The following is an 8,728-nucleotide window of genomic DNA, read 5'->3' on the forward strand; positions in this document are numbered from 1 at the left end:
GGTGTAGCAGAGGAGCTAGTTGTGATACAATCTCATTTTCCTTTAAGTAGTCACTGAATTCGTCAAGGAGATACTCGTCGTCTTGATATGATCGAAGGGTCTTAATTTCTTTCCCTAATTGTTTCTCGACTTCTTGTTTGAAATCTTTGAACTTTTCAAAGGGTTCAGACTTATGACTCATTAGGTACACGTAACCATACCGAAAATAATCATCGGTAAAGGTTATGAAATAAACATGTTGATTATGTGTCCTAACATTTAGGGGACCACATACATCAATATGTATGTGGTCAACTGCGCCTGTAGATCTTTTAGGATTACCCATAAATGACCACTTTGTCATCTTACCCTGAAGGCAAGACTCACAGGTTGGAAGATCTTCTACAGTTAAAAAATCTAAATGACCATCATTTACCAACCTTGTGATACGATCTATGTTAATGTGGCCAAGTCAGTAATGCTACATGCACGTGGGACTAATTGTATCATGAGTCATCTTCTTGGGGATTATTTCCGATGTTTCAGTAATGCTGGTTTACAGAGAAGGATGGAGAACATAAAAGCCATTCTCAAGTTCTTCGTATGCGAAGAATTTATTATTCCGTTTAATAGTAATCAAATTACTAAATAAGATAGACTAACCATCCAAACACAATTTTGAGACAAAAATCAAATTTCTTCTTAAATTAGATACAAGAAGACAATTTTTAAGTACAATTGTTCATTTTCTGAAAACTAGTTCTATAGTTCCTATGGTTGTAACTGCAATTGTTGCAGAAGTCCTCAAGTAGAATTACTTTTCTGTCACTCAGTCTTCTGATTATCTTGAACCCTTGTAGTGAATTACATGCATGAGTCGAAGCCCTAGAGTCAATACACCATGAAACAAAAGTGACCAACAAATTTGTCTCTATGATAAAAGATTCGAAATTACATTGTTTCTTAGTCTCTAGATATTGAGGACAGTTCCTCTTATAGTTGCCGGTTTGTTTACAAAAGTGACATGCATATGATGCCTTGTCATTCTTCTGCTTTTTAAGTTTGCTAGTCTTCTTCTGAGGTTTTTTTTTTGCCCTCCTCTTCTTCTTACCCGAATTGCCACCTTCAACAAGCATGGCTATCGGTTTATTCTTCTTAATCAGTTCTTCAGCCCTCTACAACATATTGCTGAGTTCCTGAAAGCTAACATTTAGTTTATTCATGTTATAATTCATGATAAACTGATTGAAGAAGAGAGACAAGGAATTTAGGATGGCATCAACCTGGTGACATGATCTAGCCCTGACCCGAGTGCCTCTAGTTCATTGATATAATCCATAATCTTAAGACAATGGTCATAAATCATCTGACTTTCGGTCATTTTGGCGGTCATGAACAGCTTCAAGACCTTTTGACAAATAGAACGATTCTGCTCTTCATACATTGTCTTCAAACTATCCAAGATATCCTTGGACACTTCGATTTGATCGAATTGTCTTTGTATCGGATTGTCGAGAGAGGCTATGATGTAGTACCAGACAAGAGAATTCTTATCTTCCCATTCTTGATACTCTTTCCTACGTGCCTCAAGAGCCCTATCACCCGGATGATCCGGAGCAAGGTTCTTAGCAACCTTGTCCAATTTCTCGGACGTTAATATCAGAATAAGGTTACGGAACCAATCAACATAATTTGAGCTCTTAAGTTTGTTATCGTCCAACAACTTGGCGAATTGTTCGTTTGCCATTTCTAACAAAATGCAAGGCAGATTATTAGTCCACAACTTAAATTGATTCATGTTTACTACATAGATATGGCTTTTAATCTATGTTCCATTTCCATTTGTTCATCTTTGAGATTTTCCTCCTATCACAGTGACAGAGACTGTGAAATTATGCCTGAAAATGTGGGAAATCACATATAGTGCCTGGAGCCAAATGTTTCAACTGCATAACCCCACCACCTTCTGTGAAGGATCATATCCATTCATCTAATGAACTTTCCCTTTGGCCTCTATCAAACAAGGTCCATTGCCATTTTAGGTTAAACATTTTTGTCCAGTAAGTGCTTATCCATCATATTCGTGAATGCCATGGTACCGTGAGAGAGTCTCCCAATTTTATGGTGCATCTCATTACTGAATGATCCATTTTCATGCTAATGATAGAAGGCCTTTAAAGAGTTCATCATATGAATCTCCCTATCACATGCACTTATATTTTCAAGAGGAAACGAATAATTACGCCTTAGTTTTATTTAGGTCAAACCAAAGTGGCTCCCATTGACTTTCGTAAAGTTAGATTCAAAGTGGGCCCAAAACGGGTAGGGTTCCAGAGTGTTCCTCTTGGGAAGAAACCAAATTGGGCCCTATTGAGAAAGGGAGATCATCCAATGATCTTAAGGGCACCATGGCAATGATGTGCATTCAGCCATGGTGTTCGAAAGAGCCACTATCGAATTAACATGGGCCAAGCACTTATGGCCCATGTACGTAACACATCACATCACATACATCACATGCATGAAATCCATATTTGATCAAATCAATTAAATAACTTTAAAACCCATAATTAAAATTTAAAACCTTTTCAGCCCATTAAATCCCATAATATAATATTATTTAGGTGTATGGGTTGAATTGCAAAGAGCAGCTCGGCCCATATAGCATTTATGTTGAACTGGGCTAAAATAGCTTTAACAAATCAAAACTAGGTTTTACAGATGTGGGCCGAATTGCATCTTGCAATTAACCATCAACTCCTCAGCCCATGAAGGAAATTTTAGGGCTGAGAACAACCCCCATCGAACTACAGATTCGGTCCAACTAGTTTAGTCTAATCTGGTTCGAATGGGTTTAGGGTTTGATGTTTAATTCAAGATCCAATTCAAGAAGTTGATTTGAAAATTAAATACAACTGATAAATGACAATCAAAATCAGTGAACAAACACATCAGTGGGCTGTTTGTGTGGATCCAAACCTGCAAGAAAAATGTTAGTCCTAGCTTGCAGATTCAATTTTTGTAAATCGCAGATCGCAGATTTCTTATCTGTGCAAATCTTCTCCACGCGAACCAGCTTCGTCTTCAATGAAATAAAATAGAAAGAACTTAGATATTCTATTAATGTTACATCAGAATCAAATCCTATACATTTCGTCTAAAAATTAAAAAAAAAATAATTACAAACCAAGAATGAATAGAAACGCAGATGCATAGATTTCTTGTGCCGTAGAAAGATTTCGATCTCCTCTATACGAATAACCCAAAATTCAAGAAATATAAATAGAACAATTCTAAATATTTAATAGAATACTAAATATTTAATTTTTAGATCAATCACCCAAAATTGGGAATTGTTTTCCTAGAAAAAACGCTTACTGCGCAAATCGAGTAGAACGCCTTCTGCCCATTTGCACAGATCCAAATCTGATCTAATTCGGTTCAAGACTTGAACCTGGCTTTGATACCACTGAAGGGATGGGAGATCCATCATATGGATGGCCGAACCCTACATGAAGTTTGGGCGAAATTTCAAAAATTTCTTTACTCCCATCAAAGAATCATATTTCCAATTTAGAAAACTGCATTTTCAAGGTTCGTTCTTGTAACAAAATCAGACCAAATCTGAAACCAAAAGGGTGGGGAGGGATATACTTGATGCGAAGTAACAGTAACTCCCAATGAAGGTGTTCATGCCCAAGGAGAAGACCAAAACCCACATCCACTGAAGATGGCACAGTGTGTGGTGAAGCAGGATCAATATGACAACTCTTCAGCAAGAACCAAAATTCTTCAGCAATAATGAAACAAGTGTTGGTGAGCATGACTTCAAATTGTTTTTTCAGCCAAGAAACAATATCAAGAACATTTCTTGATCAGATCCACAAGTGAAGATCGAACTGGGTAGGGATGGCAAGAATAAGAAAGAACTCTACAGATTGTTGTGTATAAAACTAAGGAATTCGCCCCCTATTTTTAGTGTTCTTTGGATCAACCTCTTAATCTAATTATGAGAGAGTTTCTTGATCCAAATCTGATATTTGGATATGGACTCTTAAATGGATAAGACTTATCTTATTCTTCAGCTAATCCTAATCAAATTATAAATCAGATCTTGCCCCTTTTAATTAACTAAAGCCCAGTTCGAATTGGACTTTAGGCCCTTTAAGGTTATGTGCTCACTTACTCCTTAATCTACTGCACAGTTGGCTCTCTTTGTATGGTGTGGGACCCTTACATCGATCTACACATCAGCCGCATGGGTTCAGTCTAGCCTTTGTTACAAGGCCTGACCGAATTCACTGTAAGAGACAGTGAATCCCTGAGTCCATCACCATGGGCTCTTAATGGGCCCAACATTTACACTAAATGGTTCTTGGATCCAGTCACCTTATGAAAATCCAAGAACTGTGGGCAGATGCAAGATTCCCATCAGGTATTATCCTCAATGGTCTTACACTTAACTTCTCAGCCCATAATGATCAAACACCGCCCGATAAGAGATGACCTCTCCCTCAGCTGCAAGGTACGGTGCTGCACTCTTTACTCACATGGATCCCGGGAATTAAAACATTTTGCAAATATTTTGAAACCATAATATATATATGTATATCTCTATATAAATATATTTTGCAAAAACTAATTTCAACGTTTGAAATCAACTACCGACAGTTTAGGTTTTCATCAGAGAGAGTGCATTCCCCAATCATTCACTTTGTCCGACAAAGGGGATGATTCTGTCACTATGATCACCCACTCAGGTAAATTCTCGGACTGTCCCAACATACTCAGGTTTTGACCCTTTCTAAGGATCTCACTGATTGACATATCAAAGATAGCTCAATCCGGCACCTAGTGCAATACCATAATTGAGCCTAGGGGTTAGGTGTAACATTCTAGTTTTTCCATCTATCTCCAAGGTCCAAGGCAATACTAGAATTTGGTCCGGTTCAGGGTTTCAAGAAAACCCACACTACATGTAACTCATGTCTCACCCTGGCAGCTGAGACAAGCTATCCCAACCAACTTGGTGGTATATCAGTGTTAGCCTTGGCAGGATAAATCTCCCTAGATCTATCCAATGGCTATGAAGATTCTAAACTAACATGAGTCTCATAAGTGTCCAATTTAAGGGTATTACACATAAACTCACCAAATCACATGAATCAATTATGTATTTTATTCATTTACAATAATTGACATAATGTACATCAATCTGATTGGAGCTGAGAACATACACTGTCTAACAAGAACGGGTCATCTGTTCAAACTGGACGATCGAACTGTCGACCAAAAAACCGGTGGCCAGAATGGTTTCGTTTTTGGGTTGTATGAGTCATGCACTCGAATGACATAACACGTATGATATTGTTTAATGGACCTCACACACTAAATTTTTTCCTTGTAATTTTTGTTGTCAGAACGGACTGTCCATTCTAACCGGACGGTTGAACCGTTGACCCAAAAATCGATGGCCAAAACAGTTCCATAATTTTTTGCTTGTAATTTTTGTTGTCAGAACGGGCCATTCATTTGAACTGGATGGTCGAATCGTCGACCCAAAGGGGAGACCACCCCTATCCCTTTAATAGATATACTAGCGAAGGGGGCCTTGCGTTGCAGGGGCTCACTCATAAACTATCAGGGTCGAGCTCGAGCTCGACTCGAGTCAAAAGCTCAAAAGTTCGAGCTCAGTTACCTTTGATCGTAGGTCTCTCAAGTAGCTGAGGTGCCAAGCTGAGGTCTCCCTCAATTGTTTAAGTGTTCAGCTAAGGTTTCCCTTAGTTGACAAGGTGCCAAGCTGAGGTCTCCCTCAGTTGCCGAGGTGTTGAGCCGAGATCTCCCTCAATGACCAAGGTGCCGAGTCGAGGTCTCCCTTAGTAGTCGAGGTGTCGTCGAGCTCGAGCTCGATTCGAATAAGAGACTTGAGCTTGAGCTTAGAAGTTTGAGCTTGGCTTGGCTCGAACTTGACTACCTTTGATTGTAGGTCCCCTAGCAGCCAAGATGTCGAGCTAAGGTCTCCCTCAATTGGAGAGAGAGTGGCATTCTTGTAATTTATAAGGAGAGAGAAAGAGATGGCAGGAGAGAGAAAGAGATGGTGGGGGCCCTGCGTTGTAGGGACTTACTCATAAACTATCAAGCTCGAGCTTGGCTTGAGTCAAAAGCTTGGAAGTTCGAGTTCGGCTACCTTTGATTGCATGTCTCTCAAGCAGCCAAGGTGCCAAGCTGAGGTCTCCCTCAATTGGCGAGGTGCCAAACCGAGGTCTCCCTCGGCTACTGAAGCGTCGAGCTGGGGTTTTCCTAGCAGGCGTGGTGTCGAGCTAAGGTCTCACACAGTTGACAAGTTGTCAAACTGAGGTCTCCCCCAATTGTCGAGGTGCTAAGCCAAGATCTCCCTCAGTGACCGAGGTGCCAAGCCGATGTCTCCTACAGTGGTCGAGGTGTTGTTTAGCTCGAGTTCGATTTGAATTAGAGACTTGAGATTGAGCTCAGAAGTTCGAGCTCGGCTCAGCTCAAATTCTATCTTTGATTACAGGTCCCCTAGCAACCGAGATGCCGAGTTGAGGTCTCCCTTAGTTAGAGAGAGAGTGACATTCTTGTAATTTATAAGGAGAGAGAGATGGTATTCTTGTAATTTGTAAGAAAAAGAGAGAGAATTGATAGGAGAGAATGACATTCTTGTAATTTGAAAGAAAAAAGGCAAGAGAGAGAGATGGTAGGAGAGTGCCATTCTTGTAATTTGAAAAAAAAACCAGAGAGAGAGAGTATTGGTAGGAGAGAGTGGCATTTTTGTAATTTAAATGAAAAAAAAACAAGAGAGAATTAGTAGAGTGGCATTCTTGTAATTTCAAAAAAAAGGTAAAAAGTAATGTTAGATTCCATTTCCCTCGTCCTCACCCTTTTAGATACACATTTCAGCTTAATATATTTATATGGATATAGATATATAAGATGATGATCTTTGACCCAACTGAGCTACGAGATATGAACTATTCAAAGGTGGGTCCCAATTATTTGAAGGGACAAGTGGCAATGTTGTGAAGGCCTAGACCTAATCAGTGTTTTCTGTATCCGTGACCCCACGGTATCCGGTACCCAAGATTTTATACCCTGGTCAAAGGTCAAAGATCAAACTCAGGAAATCGACGGCCACCTTAGATCAAAAAGATTGAAGGCAGATTTCAGGGTCAGATGGTAATTGGTGATCAACCCAAGCCCGGTTGATGAAATATTGACGGATCCAGAACTCAGTAGGCTCAAAGCGACCGTAGATCGAAAAGGGAGAGCCGGAGAGAATGCAGAAATTGGAGGCGATATCTTCATTTGATAGTGCAGTGTACTTAGCGAGTTTCAGAGATCAGTTTGAACACTCTCAGCGTGCGCCGGGCGGTAGCCTGTAATTGATTTTGAATCACTTAAAACTTTTGCAACTTTAGAACTCAATTGAAGAAGAAAGAACTCTTTCCTTTCGAAGGACATATAATTATATAATGGACGAGGAATTCGAGTCAACACCCTGAGCCCGCGGTTGGGTGGTTTAGTGGTTTGTGGGGACGTGTTACCCCTCGTCTTTTCCCTTACATTTATTATAAAAAAAAAAAGAAAATATACTTCATCTCTCAGTTCAGGAACTGTCAGTTATGACATGATTTAATATTATCAGATAATCTCCTTAACAAAAGTCGCTTTGGCCGATTGGTTAAGGCGTGTGCCTGCTAAGTAAATGGGGTTTCCCCGCGAGAGTTCGAATCTCTCCGGCGACGTCTGAATGTGATTAAAATGGTATTTTCAAGGGCGAGGCCGGATTTCCTACGTACGATGACTCTATCCACTGGACATTCCATACATGAGGATTGGAGAAAGTCTCATGCTCCCACATAAACAGACCAGTTCCCAACCCATTCACACCCAAAAATGGGTCCTAACTACGACCAACCAGAGGCCTTATCATATTTGAAAAGTCTTTTAGCCCTTTGTTTTTTGGCAGGCAATGGCTTCACAACTGGGGGTTTCCCTCTTCAAAACCCCCAATCCCTGGTGGAGGTGGAATTGATGACCCCGAATCTCCATTGCAAACAGCTAGATGCCTTACCTGCAAGTTTGCTGCTATCCTAAAAATTTAAATTTCGTAATTAGATCACCATCACCATCACCATCACCATCACCATCATCTATGCCTTAACCTATCTATATGGAGTCAACTAAATGAACTCTGTTTAACTATTACATTCTGTCCACTGCCATATCCATTGTTAAATTATGGGTGCTAAATTATGAGCGCTTAAATCATTTCTTATTACTTGGTCCTTTAATTTTTCATCTACCACTAGCTCTTTCAGTCCTTCAACTTCTTGTATCTCTTGTTTTGTCTTCTCAAAATATCTTATACATCCTCTATAGTCATTACAATTTACAAAGTGTTGCTTCCAGCAGCTATGGTTTACTTGGTTCAGTTTAGAGGCGCGGCACATGCTACTGCAGTTTTTGTATTGTTAGCTTTTCCGACCAAAGACAACAATAAACAGTTCTCAGCTTATATGAGAGCTATACGAGAGCATGCATCAGTGTGCATGAACATGAACATAAGCATGACCATGCAAAAAGGGCAAACAAGTTGTTTCAGAATCTAAGCTAGTGCTCACGCACCAATTTGGTCATTTCTCCCAAGTAATCTTATCAAAGAAACTGGTCCAACCTAATTAATGTGTTTTTACTGTCATATTATTTTTTTCATTATTTTTCATAGTCT

At 39.7% G+C, this 8,728-nt stretch overlaps 1 non-coding gene across 1 annotated transcript; it reads left to right on the top strand.

Annotated features, from left to right (window-relative positions):
• Positions 1-7,660: 7,660 nt before the first annotated feature.
• On the top strand, positions 7,661-7,742 carry TRNAS-GCU (transfer RNA serine (anticodon GCU)). The gene has a single exon. It is a non-coding gene; the product is annotated as a tRNA-Ser (tRNA).
• The last annotated feature ends 986 nt before the right edge of the window (positions 7,743-8,728 follow it).

This window comes from Nelumbo nucifera, chromosome 4 (assembly GCF_055504915.1).
Source record: "Nelumbo nucifera cultivar China Antique chromosome 4, China Antique-T2T, whole genome shotgun sequence".
Taxonomy (NCBI): Eukaryota; Viridiplantae; Streptophyta; class Magnoliopsida; order Proteales; family Nelumbonaceae; genus Nelumbo; species Nelumbo nucifera.